Raw genomic sequence first — 17902 nt, 5'->3', positions numbered from 1 at the left:
TTTTCCAACTATAAACTTCAGATTTGTGCATATATTTATTATATTTTATACCTCAATTTTAAAAAGGTTACAATAAACCATAAACAGTTTAGCTAAGGGGGGAAAATAGTACAAGTAAAAATATTTTAATGGACATGAAGCAAAACTATTTTAAAGGCAAATCTTCTGATAATACTAAATTCAATCCCTACTTAAATTTCTGTAATTAAAAAGATCTTATACCACTATCTTGACAACATAATCTATAAACATATCAACTTTTAAGACTGTAAACAAGTCCACATTCAAATGAAGCAAGACTCAGGCAGTAGGCTAATTCATTTTTTCAAACTTTAGAAAAAAGCTAAGTTAAAAAAATGAAAAGGTTCAAACATGAGAAAGGAACCACACTTATCACATCACTTATAATTATAAAAGACTGAAAACAATCTCATAAAAAGCAGCACACTCCCTCAACATAATACAGGTACAATAACGTTTGCACAAAGAGTCTAACTATACACACAGTCATCCCTCAGTACCGAGGGGGACTGGTCCCAAGACCCTATCTGACACCAAAACTCAGGGACGCACAAATCCTCTACACTCTGCCCTCCACATCCAAGAACATGGAACCTATGGATACAGAGGGCCAACTGTCTTAAAAAAGAGAATAAATAAAGACATGCTCATGAGGTAGGATTAATAATTGTTTTTCTGTTTTCATGATTTGCAGCAATATTCTTCAATTATTTTTACAGCAAAGTACATTTTAACTCCCACAAAGTGTCTGCCTTGCCTGTTTGAAACACTTTTACAGTCTCAACATGAATGTCAAAGAAAGTTTATTTCTTTTCAACATTAACTCCTTTTAAAAAATAACTTTAAGGTACAAAAATAAAAGGAAAAATTCACCTATTAGAGCAAAAAACACATTTTCCTTCTGCACCCACCTATATGACAATACCAACTCTCTTCATTTTTAAACATGCAAACTTTAAAAAATAATTATTAAAATATGATGTTAACACATCTACTAATGACAAAAATTCATGAAGCAAAATTAGGCTTTACTACTAAACATTTATCCTAAAGAACAAAGGACTCCTTCCCCAACTCCCTAGGAAATCATCGTAAGTCAAAACTGTCTACATCTCTCTGTATCACACATTATTGTACGAAACTTCACAAAAATATTATTTAATTCTATGTTAATTATCCTTTTTTATGACATGTCTTCAAAAATACTATAGATGCTATTGGCTTCAAGAACTTAAATTTTAATTTACAGCATGAAATGAACACTGCAATCCAACAAGGTCTGAATCAGTACCCACTGCCATGAAACTAAGGTCAGCTTTATTCCTAACAGCTCCAAAGCAAGATAAATGGATAAACAAATACTATAATAAACATACCTTGGAATAGCCTCATCAGTTAAAAAAAAAAAACCTAATTACTGACACATGCAACAACATGGACGTATCACAAATATTACACTAAGCAGAAGTCAGAATCAAAAAGAACACATATGCGATAATTCCATTTACATAAAACTGGCAGAAGAGGCAAAATTACCTATAGTCACAGAAAATAAACCAGTGGTGGGAGAAGCGAAAGGACTGCAAGAAAGCAGGAGGAAAGTTCTGAGGGTGATGAAAATGTTACATATCTTGATTGTCGTTATGGTTACAGAAGTAAATACACTTCTCAAAACTTATCAAGATGTACACTCAGCGTGAGTATACTTAAAACGAAGGCATTTTATTGCATATAAATTAAACCTCAAAAAGTTAATTTTGAAAAACAATAAGCTTACTAAAAGTAGACTGCCTCCTCAGAAAGCAATGCATTACAAGACTAACATTTTATATTTCTTTTGTGTTAAACTGCCTTTCTTTACATCTATTAAAATAGATGTTAAATAAAGTTTTGGATAATATTTAAAACTGAGAAACACTGTTCAGAACTGTGCCATCTTATACAATACTCATTAACCACATGTGGCTAAATCAATTAAAATTTAAAATCTAGTTCCTCCAAGAGGAGAGTAATTTTACAGTAGTCAAACCTGACAAAGTGTAACAGTCAACCAAGTATCAAAGTCAGTATTAACAGTAATAAATCATGTTGACAGTATATGCTCTCGATATGATGGGATAAAAATGGCACTTTACTGCTGTGGTCTTCCTCCCAAAAACCCATGACCCATAACCAGGAGAAAATCATTAGACAAATTACAATGTCTAACTGGAAGAAACATTCTATGAAATACTTAACCAGTACTCCTCAAAATTGTCAAGATTGTTAACAACAGGGAAGTATGAGAAACTAACACAGCCAAGGGGAACCTATGGATTGGATACGTGACTAAATGTAATGTGATATCCTAGACAGGGTCCCGAAACAGAAAAACAGACTAGGGAAAACTAAGGAAATCGAAATAAACTTAGTGAATAAGCAATACTGGCTACTTAGTTCTAACAAATGCACGACAGTAATGTAAGACATTAACAATACAAAAACTGAGTGTGGTATACTGTGGGAGCTCTCTTGTACTGTATTCTCAATTTCTCTGTGAATCTAAAACTGTTCTTTTTTAACTGGAGTATAATTGCTTTAGAATGCTGTGTTTTACTTTCTGCTGTACAACATAAATCAGCTATATGTATACATCATCTCCTCCCTCTTTACAATTATTCTTAAAAATAAGGCCTCCAAGGGAATTCCCTGGCAGTTCAGTGGTTAGGACTCCGAACTTCTATTGCAGGGGGCGTAAGTTCAATCCCTGGTCAGGGAACTAAGATCACGCATGATGCACAGCCAAAAAAAAATTTTTTTTAATTAAAAAAGTAAAGCCTACTGAGTTGTGGTAATAAAAAAGGTTTTCTGCATTTTAAAAAATGCAGGTTCCCTCAGTCACACTAACCCACGTGTCAAGTGCTCGACAGTCACATGTGGCTAGTGGTTACAGTATTTGACAGTGGAGATTTACAGAACATTTCTATCACAGCAGAAGATTCGGTTAGATGGTGCTGGTGTAGACGACAGCTTGTGATCAGATCTACATCTACCCAGAATTAAGAGCCCTCACCGAAACCCAAACAGCCTCAATATGTTTATTCCAGCTTCTAATTCAAACAGTTACTTTCTGAAAACGCTTTTTAAAAAGTCAATGTAATATATATAAACATAGCACTGAAAAATGTTTCGCTCCCCAGAGTGCAATTCTCTGAACCTCTTTCGAGGTATCCAAGATGTCAAATCTGTTAAGATATTCTCTGCATTTTTCACTATGTTGGCACTGCACCAGTCATGGCTAAAACTGTTGACAGCTTTAGCACCATTCAAAGTAATGGCACCAAACTGTGCTAATACTCACCATGTTCTTCACTGCCCAGTGCCATATATTCCCAAGAAAGAAAAAAGCCGGGTTTACTTAAGAATGCCTTTAATAAGGCAGCAAAAGCTGCCAATTAATCTTGGATCCTGTGTACACATCTTTTTAGTAGTCCTAATGTGATGAAATGAGAAGTACACATGAAGCACTTCTGCTGCACGCCACCGTCTCTAAGAAAGGCACTTAGGGGCCTTTGAGTTACAAGCTCAACTACCTACTTTCATTCATGAAACATCATATTGAGCTGAAAGGGCTGACACACAAATAAAATTATCCAGACCTAGGTATATACCAGACACTTTTTTCAAAAATGAAAAAGGCGAGATTGTCACTTTAAAGAGAACAACTATTTGCTGCCAATTACAAAACTTAAGCTTTTAAGCAAAAGTTAAGATTTTAGAAAACTTCTATTCACTACCATGAGTTTGACAGATTTTTCTAGTACTTATACTTTCCAATAAGTAAAGGATTTTCTGATGTGTGTTGACATTAATGAGTGTGGAGGGTCTGATACTGTGTAATATAAAATATCCATTTAATGGACAAAATAGACCAATAGATTTTAATGTAATGGAATATAAAAGTGCACTGATATATAGTAATTCAAATTTCACAATGCAACTAACCTTTAAAAACTACTAGCTATGCAATTTGAGTGTAATATCAATGAAAATGTGCAATTATCTGAAAAAGCTCTTAAAATATTCCTCCATTTTCCAACTACATGCATGGCTTCATGAGGATGAATTTCCTTCATATACTTCAACTAATGTAAGAAACAGCCACAGACTGGATGCAGAAGCAGCTATGAGAATCCAGCTGCCTTCTACATGAGTGAGTGAAGTCGCTCAGTCGTGTCCGACTCTGCGACCCCATGGACTGTAGCCTACCAGGCTCCTCTGTCCATGGGATTTTCCAGGCAACAGTACTGGAGTGGATTGCCATTTCCTTCTCCATAGTAAGACATAAAAAGCAATTTTTAAAAAGGGGAAACAATGTCACTCTTCTCAGCAAATTTTTTAAAAAATGATTTAGAAAACTGGTATTTTTCATTAAAAATATACTATGTTAACATGTAAAGAAGTTATTGCTATTTTTAAATCAATAAATCATTTTAAATTCCTTAATGTGATAAAGATAGATATAACTGAAAAGCCAAAAGCTCTCTGGGTCCTCTAATTCTTACAAAGGTAGAGGAGATCTAAAATCAAAAAGTTGACAGCATCTATCTCAGAGAAAGAGGAAAATATAATACAACAAATATATAAATTAACTTAAACAAACAAACATACATTTGAAAGCCTATCAAGAGACATAAAACATCCCTGATGACAAGAATACCAAGAATCCAAATGGACACTTCAAAAGTATCTCAGGTTAAAAATATATTTTTCGAAAGACAGAGAAACTTTTCACATTCTGAAATTTACTTATATGATTTCTTTATTGCCTCTACCACTAGGCTGTAAGACCCACAAGACAGGACCTTGAGTGTTTTGCTCATCACTATGGCTAGCCCAGCACCTGGAACAAAGCAGGTATTCAAATAATTTGTTGGATTGAAAACAAAACAAAAAAGACAAAAAACTTAAAAACAGAACCCACTGAGGTCTCTATTCAAATTAAAAGATGACACTTCACAATCAAAATGTATCTATCTGCATAGTAATAACAGTTATACCCGCTAACAATCACTGAAAGCCTATTTATCAACACCACATGCCAGGCAGTGTATTGCGCATTTTAGACTTTTAATTCCCAAATCACTACAGGATATATTTTCCAGTAAGGAAAACAAGGTTCCAAGAAGTTAGCTTCTTTATCTATAGTTACAGGTAGTAAGTGACAGAAAATTAAACCCACACTTCTGTTTAATGGCCACAAGCTTTTTCTCTACATACTGACACGGTGTTCAATACTGCTTAGTTACTTTCTTCCTCCCATTTCCTTGCAATTTTCAGAGGAATTTAGTTGTGGAAGTAACTTTTTCTCCTTTCCCCAATCTCCCACTCTGTCCCACTCTCACTATCCTCCACTATCCTTCCTTCCCGTCACTCAAGCAATACAATGAGCCCCTCTGCCTTCTGGCTGAATGCATACATGCGCAGTCTTGTTGGACTCTTTGAGACCTCATATCCTGTAGCCTGCCAAGCTCCTCTGTCCATGGGATTTTCCAGGCAAGAATATTGGAGTGGGTTGCCATTTTCTTCCCCAGGTGATCTTCCCAACTCAGGGGTGGAACCCATTTCTCCTGCATCTCCTACACTGGCAGGAGGATGCTTTACCACTGACTGAGCTACTGGGGAAGCCCCAAACCCTGTGGCTGGGGAAGAATACATATTCTCACAGCACACTATCAAAATTTTCATTAACAATAGCAGAACCAACATAAGAGATTAAAAAAGTGTCAGATTCTAGAACATGAATTAAGGCTCTCTGACCTACTGCTCTCACAAGATGGCTTCATCCAGTTACTCAATTAGCCTTGGTTTGGGCAAAACCATCTCAATTCCTAAGGGGCTAACCATGAAATCCCCTGAATGTAACCATCTCTTCAAGGATTGAGCCAAGATTTACCAATCATTAAGTACCAAAACAATACCTCTGACAATTCTGTCAGTCTCTACAACCAAAGGACCAATACTGAAGAGGCCAGAGCTCCCAAGACTTCCTCGAAGATCAGAACAACTAGAATAAAAAGAGCCTTGTTCCCAAAGAACACTCTAGGCACAGTATCACCACACAAAAAGCTATTACTGTTACTGTCATTTTCCCCACCTTATACTTCTGAATAATATATAAATGTTTCTTTTTTCCCCCTTTTGGTGAAAGGAGAATAAAATCAGCAACTTAATAACCTAGTCAAGAAAAATTACAATGCCATAAACATGACCATGTTATTTGATAATCTCACCACAAGCCAATCTTTTCCAGTGAGGGCTCCCCAGAGCCTGTGAAAGTTTTACACTTTTTAAGCCTCACAAAGCCCTGAACATGCTTTACCTCAACATCTATGTTATAAAGAAAATGAACAATACGAGAAATGACTCTTCTACCTTAAAAATTAAGTTAGCAGTATTGAACACTGTGTCAGTATGTAGAGAAAAAGCTTGTGGCCATTAAACAGAAGTGTGGGTTTAATTTTCTGTCACTTACTACCTGTAACTATAGATAAAGAAGCTAACTTCTTGGTGGCATAGTGGGTAAGAATTCACCTGCCAATGCAGGGGACAGGGGTTGACCTCCAGTCGGGGAAGAGTCTACATGCTACAGAGCAACTAAGCCTGTGTGCCAAATTTTCCGAGCCACGATCTAGGGCCCAGGAGCCACAACTACTGAAACTGGAGCACCTAGAGCCCATGTTCCCCCAACAAGAGAAGCCAGCACAATGAGAAGCCAGAACACCACAATGAACAGCAGCCCCTGCTCTCTGCACCAAGCGAAAGCCCACACAAAGCAACGAAGACCCAGCACAGCAAAAAATAAAGTAGCACTCTAAAAAAAAAAAAAAATTTTTTAATTTAGCTGCAATCTGCTAAAGAAACCTTGCCTGAAAAAAAAAAAAAAAAGTATCATAGGAAGTCACATTTGCGGTCTGTCACTCTACACATCATTCTCTAACAGGTCACTTTTAATAAAAGTAAATAAAAGTAATCCCTATCCTTTTCAGCAAAATCTTGATATATTAATTTACTAACACAATAAGATCTGAGTAATAAAAAAACGACTTAAGCAATTAGATGTCACCAAGTACATGCAAGCTACAAAAAAAATAAACAGTACTTCTAAATGCTCCACTAAAAAAGTTTTTCTTCAATATTTAGCAACTCTAGTATACAAAAACACATAATACAAGTTTATGCTGTCTCCCTGATCCTTTCCCCAAAGTGAAAATCCCTGGTACCACTCAAATGTGAATTTAGATTCATCTACAGAAGTCCTACCCTTCAAATCCTCTATGGACTTCCTCATATCCAAGCGTTAATACTGTAAAAAGTACACATAAACTAAAATTTATAAAAGCAATCAATGTAAACTAAATAACCAATTAATTTTTCCAAACTAAGCCTCGTATCTGCTTATAGTTATTTATAAAACCTTTATCACACATGATCCTCTGAACCCACAAAATCAAGAAATTTTGTTAACACTGCACTTGGAACCAACTGTTCCAAGAATGGTTGGTTAGACCTACTAGGCTTCATTCACCAAAATATACACATGTATTTTAACTCTTCAGGACACGTAAATTAAAACCACCAAGATAAAAACAGGAAAATTTTTTGAGGAAAAGGGAAAACATCTAGAAGCTTCTGTGTGATTCTGCACAGAAAAGCAACATTACGCCTTCTCTGAGACATGCCGCCACTCCTAGCAGTGGGACCTTTTAAGACCCCAACCCCATGGCCATACTAACTAGACCAATGATGGAAATTTGGACCAAGTTCAATCTATCAAATTTTCCCTCTCAGCAATCTCAAAAGGGGACACTGAGCTAGTAACCATTTGGCTAGTGACACTAGAGCCTGAGTTTATACATACACGTGGCTCCAGGAATGAGGTGGCAATTTTTTTCTGTGTTTGCTAAAGCAGAAAGGCCAGAGTGTGGGAAGACAACCAAAGCAAGATACAAAGAGACATGAGATGATACCTACTGGCCAGCAAGGAGAAAAGTGCTCTCTGGACTAACTCTGTCTCCTGAATGCTTCCCGGTTCCTAGTTCATGTGCTTCATGAAGTTAAGTGCTCTTGGGTTCCTTATACCCTCTTACCTCTCCCCTCAGAGGACTCCTCTTCCTGTCTTATGTCATCAAAAAATCATGATGATACTTTAAGACAAATTCATACCAAGATCAATGCAGAAAAGGTATGATTACTCTTATTTATGGTTCACAAGTGATATGAATGGTACCATAGAAATTGCTTCTATTTACTATCTGCAAGTTCAGGAGAAATAATAAGAACAAAAATAACCAGAGCCTTAAAAGCAAAAATTCTCTGCATAAGCCCTGAGTTTTGTGCTTCCCTTCAAAACTCACCTGTTCAAAAGTTCTGCTGGTTCACAGCAGGAAGTTTGAGCAGACTTTGTTCAGGTCCTTTTAACACTGTAAATAATAAAAGTATCACAGTAAATGACCCAGCAATCTCTTAGGAAACTTTAAAAATACAACTTTTACTGTGAATATGCTTTATAAGAAATGGATTCCAAACCTGGTTAAAACATTATAATTACCTGACATGCTTTTCATCCAGGGTCCCTGTCCTAAACTCTAAATAGTCTCTCCCAGTAGCTCTGGAATGCGACTGAAAAATATATTTTTTAAACCAAAGTTCTAAGTGATTCTGATGAAGCTAATAAATGAGCACCACTACAGGGTTTCAGGAAATTATTCCTTGGCATTTTCACTCAAAACTACCAAATATCTGATAGAAAACTGAGAGCTAGCAAGATGGCAATATAATATGTATCCTATGCAAATAATCAATGAGCCCCAAGATGTATGACCACTGCCAAAATGTTCAAGGAGCAAAGCTCCAGAAGTGCTTTCAGCTGCAAAATCAAAACCTTCTTTTAACGCTCTGATGAGACAATATCTTAAACATCCACAAGACAGTGATATTTCAAGTGACAAACTGAAACAATAGCTTCGAGAGATTTCTTAGCTAAATTCAAATAATGATTTGAAGGCTGCTACTAAAGAGTCAAAAAATAATAATTAAAAATTAAAGTTGACAATTTTACTCTCAAGCAAGAAAGCAACTTGAGAAAGCCACTTTCATCTTTAATTTTGAAAAAAAGTAGCCATGTTACAGTGTCCAAAAGGTCATTTAACTTTATCCACCGCACTCTACATTTTATAAGAGCAAGCAGAAGCAAAAGAGGGGAGAACTAGGTAACAAGCTCTTCTCTAGGCCTAACTCAAGAGAACAAGCTCTAGTGTATCTCCTATTTCAGTATAAGTATAAACAAAGCTCAACTTTAAGGAAACTCTGTAGTTAACCAGAAAATATAAAATTGTGTTCCTTACTTAATTGCTTGAGGTGAGGAAGCATATCATACTTTGAAAGTATTTTTATAAAATTAATTTTGGCTACAGCATAATATTCTTTTGTTTTTCAAATCTGCCCTCTTCTCTCTCAACCTCAAATAAAATTATGGGCAATTCAAGAAAGGTAACATTTTTGTATTCCTGTGTAATTAATCTAGTACATTTCTCCGTCATCTGAGAGCATAAACAAATTAAAAAATGCAATCCTGGTCAAGAAATAATAGGAGTCTAACTAACTTGTATGTGTTGTATGTCTACTTATATTTTTAAAGACATGCAGTTCTTCAGGGCATTAAAAGTGAATGGAAATCCTAAGACCTGATCACCATAAAATCTAGTGGGGGTTAAGGGGAGGGGAAAAAAAAAACACAAACACTTGGGTTCAGAGTTTTAACAATGGCCAAGTAATGTTAAGGCAATTCAAACTGCTGAAGAAAACAGACATTGAACTTGCCTCTAATATACCAGGATTAACACCAACATAGGCTGGAGAGTCAACCTAATGAGACTGGTCCCACTATAATCTATAAGAGATAGAATAAAACAGAAAAGTACCAAAAATTTAGTCATTAGAGTCTAACGGAGAACTACAAATGAAGTCAGTCTTCAAAAATGGCACAGATCAAAGATCCTTCACAACAGCAAAGATAAATAAGACAGTAATAATCTCATCATCCAAAATGGTTCCCCCAGATAGCAATCACTACCAATAGTGTCATCTTCCAATGTGAAGGTCAAAAAAAAAAAAAAAAAGACATATGGAATATTAAAATGCAGAGTCATGAGAGCAAATGAACCCATATGACATCAAAGACATAATTTGGAACTGTCGTTTCAAAAATTCACCAAAGGAACAAAAGAGAGAAAGGCAATTTGTAAAAACACTACCTCCCCTCGAGCATCACTATCCCTGACGCTCTAATTCCTAACAACTCATGATTTTCAGGCATGATTTTCAGGCGAGCTAAGACAAATTATTTTACACATATGCAACTCACCAACAAAGGCATTTCAAAATCAAAATATTAAATTCCTCAAGTGAATTAAAATGGAAAGAAGACATTTGTGAGAGCTCAGTAATAAGAATATGGAGATAAGCTGAAAGAAAATCAGGAAAAAAAAATTTCCAAAAAAACAGTCTACTAGCATAAAATTACTGAAGAACTAGTCTGAAAGATCAAAGCTGATGAACAAATAACTCAGCACAAAAAGTTTTACACATGTAAGATGCTATAAAAGATACACAAACAAATTAGTGGACCAATCCCTGAGGAATTTAAAACTAGGCTGGACAACACAGAAATCACTAAGAGGAATTCTTTACCATTAAAAATGTGAATTAAAACACTTCTTCAAGGATATATTTCTTAATGATCTGTGTCTAAATTTCAAAGGAAATTCATTTCTCTACACTTTCAAATAGTCTGAAATATTTCAAAGACCCTCTTTTTAGAAAGCAATTTCTTTTGAAAAATCCTTTTAGGCAGGTCATCATCAACCTCATTTAAAAACTTTTGAGAAAGCTATTTCATGACAATTTCCTGAAATATATGAGCCCCCTCAATTTTTCGAAATTGGGGCAGGGAAGGGTGTCCTGCTGGGGGGAAAGGGGTGGGCACACTGGCTAAAATTTCCAGATTCTGACTTCCAAGAGTCACAGAGGTGTGAAAAAAGACTCCAGGACAACTGAACAACTCTACTCATTAGGACCGATGAGCTGGCACACTTTTTCTACTAGGTTCCTTGTGATCGTGCCTCTCTGGCTAGACCACCTTGGTACCTTCCCAACCACACTGGACCAGCTCACTTCAGCTTCTGCCACAGGGTCTTGGCCCTGGATTCCTAGCCTGGGGCGCTCCTCCTCCATGGAGATACAGAGATTAGCTCCGTTACCTGTGTCGAGTCTTTCCTCAAATATTGGTTTTTACCCAACAAGGCTTTCCCAGGGCACTCCACCTAAAATGAACCCCTCCCTCAACTCCCTGTTATCCCACTACCCTGTCTCATTTTTTCCCACATCACTTATCACTACAGTATATCTTACCCAAAAGTATGTATTTACCTGTCTAGGAATGAGGTCCACAGAAACAGGAATTTTTGGTCTGTTTTGCTCCCAGCCCCTAATAGTGTAGTACGATCTCAGTATTTTTCAAAAAAATTAATGCACAAATGACAGAAGAAATGAATGGAAGCACACAGTACCTTCTCCCTCCTCAGTCTCAAAATCCTAAAATGTACAGAAAAGGCCAAGTACAGAAAAGGTCCAAAGCCTTTTCTTCTCTAGTGAATCATGACCATTACCTGTGTATTTCCCATTGTTAAATGTCTGTGTGACATTAAGGACTGTGTGACATTTTTCCAGATACTTCCCACTTTTTAAAGCTTTTTCTAGTGTCTTCTATTGAAGTCAACATTTGTTGGGACAGAAATGTATACGTTTCACTTTGAGCACTACACTAGTTAAACGCATAAAAACATCAAGGAATGAGGCAACATATTTGTGTTCGAAATCAACAAACCCTGACAGGCCAGAGCTGCAAATACTAGGATAAAAGTTAGTGTTCAAAAACGGTGACAATTTTTTTTAATCTAGAAAATCATTAGATTCTAAAAAGGAAATACTATGTAAGGGAAAAATATCTTCCATGCATACACACAGGGAACCAAAGCTGCCTGTGATCCAAGGTATAAAACACTGAGTAAGTATAATCCAAGGTACACAACACTGGATAAGAAGCTGGTCACTGGTTCCGGCCCCTTCCTCAATCTCTTGCAAGTTAAACTGAAATACTTACCTTTCTTACAGAGAAAATAGATGTGCTTACTTATAGAGAAAATAGATGTGCTTAAGTGCTCTTTCAGGGAAAGAAAGAGTTTTAAAAACAAAAACCCACAGTGCTAGATAAATGCAAAGCAATGTAACTGCTTCCCGAACACGGTCAGACAACCTGCTTCTCTACACCCTCTTCTCTGGTCGCTTGGTTTATGTTTCAGCCAGAAAACTGAAATAAATCTGAGTGCTTTCGTGGGGAACTGCTGTCACTCAAGGCTAATGCCCATTTCAACCTGACGTGAAGGCTCGGGTCCCAAAGCTGCCATGGGTTCTACTCTTCCCGACCTCCGTCCCAGGTTCCGATCATGGCTCCACCTTGGCTTCGGGCCTGGTCCAGACCCAGTCCTCTCGCCGCGGAAGGAGTCTCCCCAGTGCAGATGCTCGGTGAGGCAGGCAGGGGCGCATCTCCCCGAGGCCAGGTGTGGGGAGGAGCGCGAGCAGGAGCAGCTGTCTGGCCGCAGCAGCTGTTACCCCGGGCACCCCGAGGCTGGCCGGGCGGCTGGCCCGGAGGAGCAGGTAGCGGAAAGGCGAGCCCTCTGGCCCTGAGCGAGCCGGCCTGACACTGTCCACCCATCACCCTCCTCCCTTCCTCGGCTCCCCCTGCGATGCCAACGGGCCCGGGAGGAGGGGACTCCCCAGCTCGACGGCAGAGACGCGCCAAGGCCCGGCGTGTCCCCGGCCGGGGAGGCGGCTCCCTCCGGCCCCGCACCTGACCTGTCCGTTCGCTTGACGCCCCAGCCGGCCGAGGCGGCTGCCGGGCGGCCTGGGGGTATCCATGCGGCTGGGCCGGGTCGGGCCGGAGCGGCGGGGACGCCAGAGCGGGCGGCAGGCCCAGGAGAGCCAGGCAGGCTGGCGGAGCTTGGGCCGCAGAGCGGATCCGGGCAAAGGGAGTGAGACCGAGTCGCTGGTTACCTGCGGTCCGGGACAGGGGAGACTCTCGGAACCCGTCAGTCCTCAGCCTCAACAACACAAGATGGCCGACACGTCGCCACGCACGTCACGTGACAGCGCGCTGGCTGCGCCACGCCCCCCGCTCCGCCCCCGCCCCGCCCCGCCTCCCTCCACGCTCCGCCAGCCTCCCACGACGTCCTTCCTTTCCCCCCTCCTCCCTCCGGTCTTCCCTGGACACGCCCCTGCCCGAGCCCCGGATGTCAGGCGGGAGGAGGGCGCGGCCGCGGCAGAGCGCAGGCGCCTGCGAGTCCCTGGGCAAGACCTCTCCCCGCTTGCCCTTGAGTTGAGTGGAGTTGGTGTCCATAGTTGGATCTGGGCCAGTCGCCATGTGACTCACCGTCGTGTGTGCCCAGTCCAGAGCCCATTAGCAGTTCAGAACGCTCTGCATCGTTTAGGAGCTGATTTTCCACACCAGAACTTTTCCACAGGTTTTCGTTCCGCGTTTTCCCTGCTCATTAGCCATCCTAGAGAAAAACGGGGACGTGACACGCTGAAATTCAAAGCAGTTTGTCTGCTTGTTAACGGTTATGGTAGAACTGGGAATTCATTCTAGAGTCTTGGAATCTGACAGCTGGGGAGGACTTTAGAGGTCCAGTCCCTCCTAGTGCGTCTCGGGATATAACTCTTCCGCCTAAGTATCTCTTTATTTGCGGATTGCCAGGTTTTAAAATACAGGCCACCCGGCAGCATCACGGACATACACTAAGAAATTATTCACTGCTTTATCTGAAATTCACGTTAAACTGGGTACCCTGTATTTTTATTTGGTGCATAAGGCAACCCTACCCTTCTCAGGTCATCCCGTTATTTCCTTGTGCCTTCATCCTCTCCCTTATTTACAGGATCCTTCCTTTTACCTTTTAAAATACTCAAGTATCTTTCGTCTTACAGTTGAATGTTAAAACCTGCAATTCCCCCTACAACAACCGCTCCACCCCTTCGTTCCCTTTCAAAGCCAAACAGCACATGGGACTTTTCCTGGTGGTCCAGTGGCTAAAACTTCACACTCCCAGTGTAGGGGGCCAAGGTTCAATCTCTAGTCGGGTAATTAGATCCTGCATGCTGCAACTAAGAATTTTCATGCTGCAACTGAAGACCCCATGTGACTCAACTGAGACACAGTGCAGCTAAATAAATACTTTAATTTTTTAAAAAGTCAAAAACAGGGAAGAGGTGTTTTTACATACTTTCCTGATTTCTGTACCTAGCAAGCAGTTATCAGCCATTCTAATGTGGCTTCCATCCTGACTGTTCACCCATTGCTTGCTCAGCCTACAAGTTGATAGCTGGAGTTTTTCAGTCCTCATCTTTTTTTTTTTCAGTCCTCATGTTAACTCAAGCGCTTCCTCAATGGCTCAGCCAGTAAAGAATCTGCCTGCAATGCAGCAGACACAGGAGTTGTGGTCAGGAAGACCCTCTGGAGGAGAAAATGGCAACCCACTCCAGTATTCTTGCCTGATAAATCCCATGGACAGAGAAGCCTGGCGGGCCACAGTCCAAAGGAACACAAAGAGTCAGACACGACTAAGCAACTGAGAGCACACACACACACACAACTTGACTTGGCTCTTCCCCATTTTCAATGTCATTGACCACTCCCTACCTCCTGAAATACTTTCTCCCTTCACCTTTATGCTCTTACTGCTCAAAATATGATCAATGGACCAGCAGTATCCTTCACCTTTATGCTCTTACTGCTCAAAATATCATCAATGGACCAGCAGTATCAGAATCACTTGGAAACTTGTTGAAACACAGAATCTTGAACAGGTTCTTCACAGTCCCAATCTGCTGAACTCTAGAATCTCTGTCATCCACATTGCCCCCCTTTCTTTCCTCTATCTCCTGAGTTTAATGCTCCAGATATGACTATGTATGAAAGTCCTCAAATATGCCGGTCTGTTTTAGCCTTTGCACATGTTGTTCCCTCTTGTTATGATGCCATGCCCAATACTTACTCCACTTTTTGCCAACAGGCAAAACTCCTGCTCATCTTTGAAAGCCAAAATCATGTGTTACTGACGTGGCTTGTCATGCCACATCTCTGAGACTATGCCATCTGTGCCTGTAATTTTATATATGTATAAAATATATATACACAAAATTATGTATATATTTAAGGTATAATTTATATACAGTAAAATTTAGCATTTTAAGTATGAAGTTTTATATATATACTTAAGGTATAATTTACATACAGTAAAATTTAACAGTTTTAGTATACTTTTGCAACAGTTTTGCAACTTTTAAAAATTTATATAGGTGTGTACAATTACTACTAAAATCAAGGTACATAATAGTCCTATCTCCCACAAAATTTCCCCAAATGACCCTTTGTACTCAGCCCTAACATCCACTCTCAGCCCTTAAAAATATTATTCTGTTTTCTGTCCTTATAATTTTGCCTTATGGTGTCATATGAATAAAGCCATAGAGCATATAGCCTTTTGAAACTGGCTGCTTTCACTTAGGGCTTCCAGGAGCCTTACTGGTAAAGAACCTGCCTGCCAGTGCAGAAGACACTGGAGCTATGGATCAGGAAGTAGCAACCCACTCACTCCAGTATTCTTGCCTGGAAAATTTCATGGACAGAAGAGCCTGAAATTCAGTCACAGTACTGCATGCTTCAGTACTTTCTTCTGTTTCATTGCTGAGTAGTATCTCATTGTATGTATGCACTATATCTGTCCATCCATTCCTCAGTTGGATATTTAGGTTGTTTCCATGTGGAGAGGTTATGAATAAAGTAGCTATATTCACATGCAGGTATTTGTGTGAACAAAGGGTTTTATTTCACTTGGGTAAATACCTAGGAATGAAATTGGTGGTTATATGGCAAATATTTGTTTAACTGTATCAGAAACTGCCAAATCATTTTTCAGAGTGCCTTAGACATATTTGTAACCCAGTATAAGCTTTCAGAGAGCAAGAAACAAAGTTAAGGCATGATAATGATGATGATGAGGAAAGCTAACAAAAGTCCCCTGCTTTTAACCATTATACATACTGCATTGTTCAACTTTGCATCCTCAGCAGCTGGCATTGTCCTGGCACACAGTAAGCACTCAAAAAATATCAATCCCTATAGAATCAAATAAATTCTTGATTACCTACTCCTCAGGAAAGGCACATTTCTCCTTTCATCCTCTCTGTCTCTCCACTGTTTCTTCCAACAGTAGTTTTAAAATGACAGCAGTAGACTCATGCCTGCCTTGCTGTTGTTCAGTCACCAGGTCGTGCCCAGCTCCTTGTGACCCCATGAACTGTAGCATGTGGTCTTCCCTGTCCTTCACTGTGTCCTGGAGTTTGCTCAAATTCATGTCCATGGAGTCAGTGATGCTATCTAACCATCTCAGCCTCTGCCGCCCCTTCTCCTTTTGCCCTCCATCTTTCCCAGCATCAGAGTCTTTTCCACTGAGTCGGCTCTTCACATCAGGTGGCCAAAGTATTGGAGCTTCACTTCAACACCAGTCCTTCCAATGAATATTCATGATTATGTCTGCCCTAGTCATTGTATAATAACAAAGTTTCAGGTTTATTATATCATTGATAGAAACAGAGAAGTTGAAAATAATAGATCATTGGTGGGGAAGGAGGAGTAAGGAGCTTAGCTCAAAATGAATTTAATTTGAAATGAACACAGCTTGATTAACTGTGATAGATTATATTTTTCTTAAGAAAATACGTCTGTTCAACATACTCTTCTAGAACCTACCCACTACCCTCTGCAGATATTGCTGTTTGTTGTCTGATTCTTTGGGACCCCATGGATTGTAGCCCGCCAAGCTCCTCTGTCCATGGAACTGTCCAAGCAAGAATACTGGAGTGGGTTGCTGTTTCCTTCGCCAGAGAATCTTCCCGACACAGAGATCGAACCCATGTCTCCTACAGTGCAGGCGGATTCTTTATCACTGAGCCACCGGGGAACTAGAGTTTAATTCTCCTCAATCCCTTATAACCAGTAAACCCTGGTGGAAGTGAAACAAGATGCCTTCCAATACTAAATCATACAGGTGATGGAGCTTGTTTGCTCACAGTCCCTTTTAAGGCAAGAGCTGATGTAAAATAATAATAATTTTTTAAAAGAGCTGACAAATGATAAGTCCAAATGTCCTGAGGCTGCCATTCTGGGAGGAAGTCCAGACAGTAAGGAGAGACCCAAGTATCTGTCCACATCTATAGCCCCAGCTAAAGTCCCAGTATCAACAACCAGACATTTGAGTGAAAAATGCCACCAGATGATGCCGGCCCCAGCTAAGTCGTACCCGGGCATCCAAGCCCAGGGCATCATAAAGCAGAGACAGGTATCCTCACTGTGCCTTGTCTGAATTCTGGTCCACTAGATCCATGAACATAATAAAATGGTTGTTTGAAGCCACCAAATTTTGGAATAATTTGTTACATAGCAATAGTGACTGGAGCATATCCTTATGGATTGAATTGTATCCGCCCCCCCAAAAGATATGTTGGCCTCCAAACCTCAGAATGTACCCCAGGAAGTGACTTTATTTGGAGATAGGGTCTTTGAGGTAATCAAGCTAAAACGAAATCATTAGAGTGGACCAAAATTCAGGATGACAAGTGTCCCTATAAAAAGAGGGAATCTGGGGACTTCCCTGGTAGCTCCGCGGTAAAGAGTCCGCCTGCCAATGCAGGAGACCCAGGTTCGAACCCTGGTCCAGGAAGATCC

At 39.8% G+C, this 17902-nt stretch overlaps 1 protein-coding gene across 2 annotated transcripts in view; it reads right to left on the bottom strand.

The window, feature by feature from the left end:
• Positions 1–13218, bottom strand: part of GIGYF2 (GRB10 interacting GYF protein 2) — a 131896-nt gene extending 118678 nt beyond the window's left edge. For both annotated transcript variants that reach the window (XM_052636571.1, XM_052636572.1), the window contains exons 1-3: positions 13174–13218; positions 9883–9952; positions 8418–8483 (exon numbers count right to left, since the gene is read on the bottom strand). The gene's annotated coding sequence lies outside the window, so the exon portion shown is untranslated. The remainder of the gene's footprint in view (positions 1–8417; positions 8484–9882; positions 9953–13173) is intronic.
• Positions 13219–17902: the final 4684 nt, after the last annotated feature.

This window comes from Budorcas taxicolor, chromosome 3 (genome assembly GCF_023091745.1).
Source record: "Budorcas taxicolor isolate Tak-1 chromosome 3, Takin1.1, whole genome shotgun sequence".
NCBI classification, from domain to species: Eukaryota; Metazoa; Chordata; class Mammalia; order Artiodactyla; family Bovidae; genus Budorcas; species Budorcas taxicolor.
This window is presented reverse-complemented; position numbering and strand designations above follow the sequence as displayed.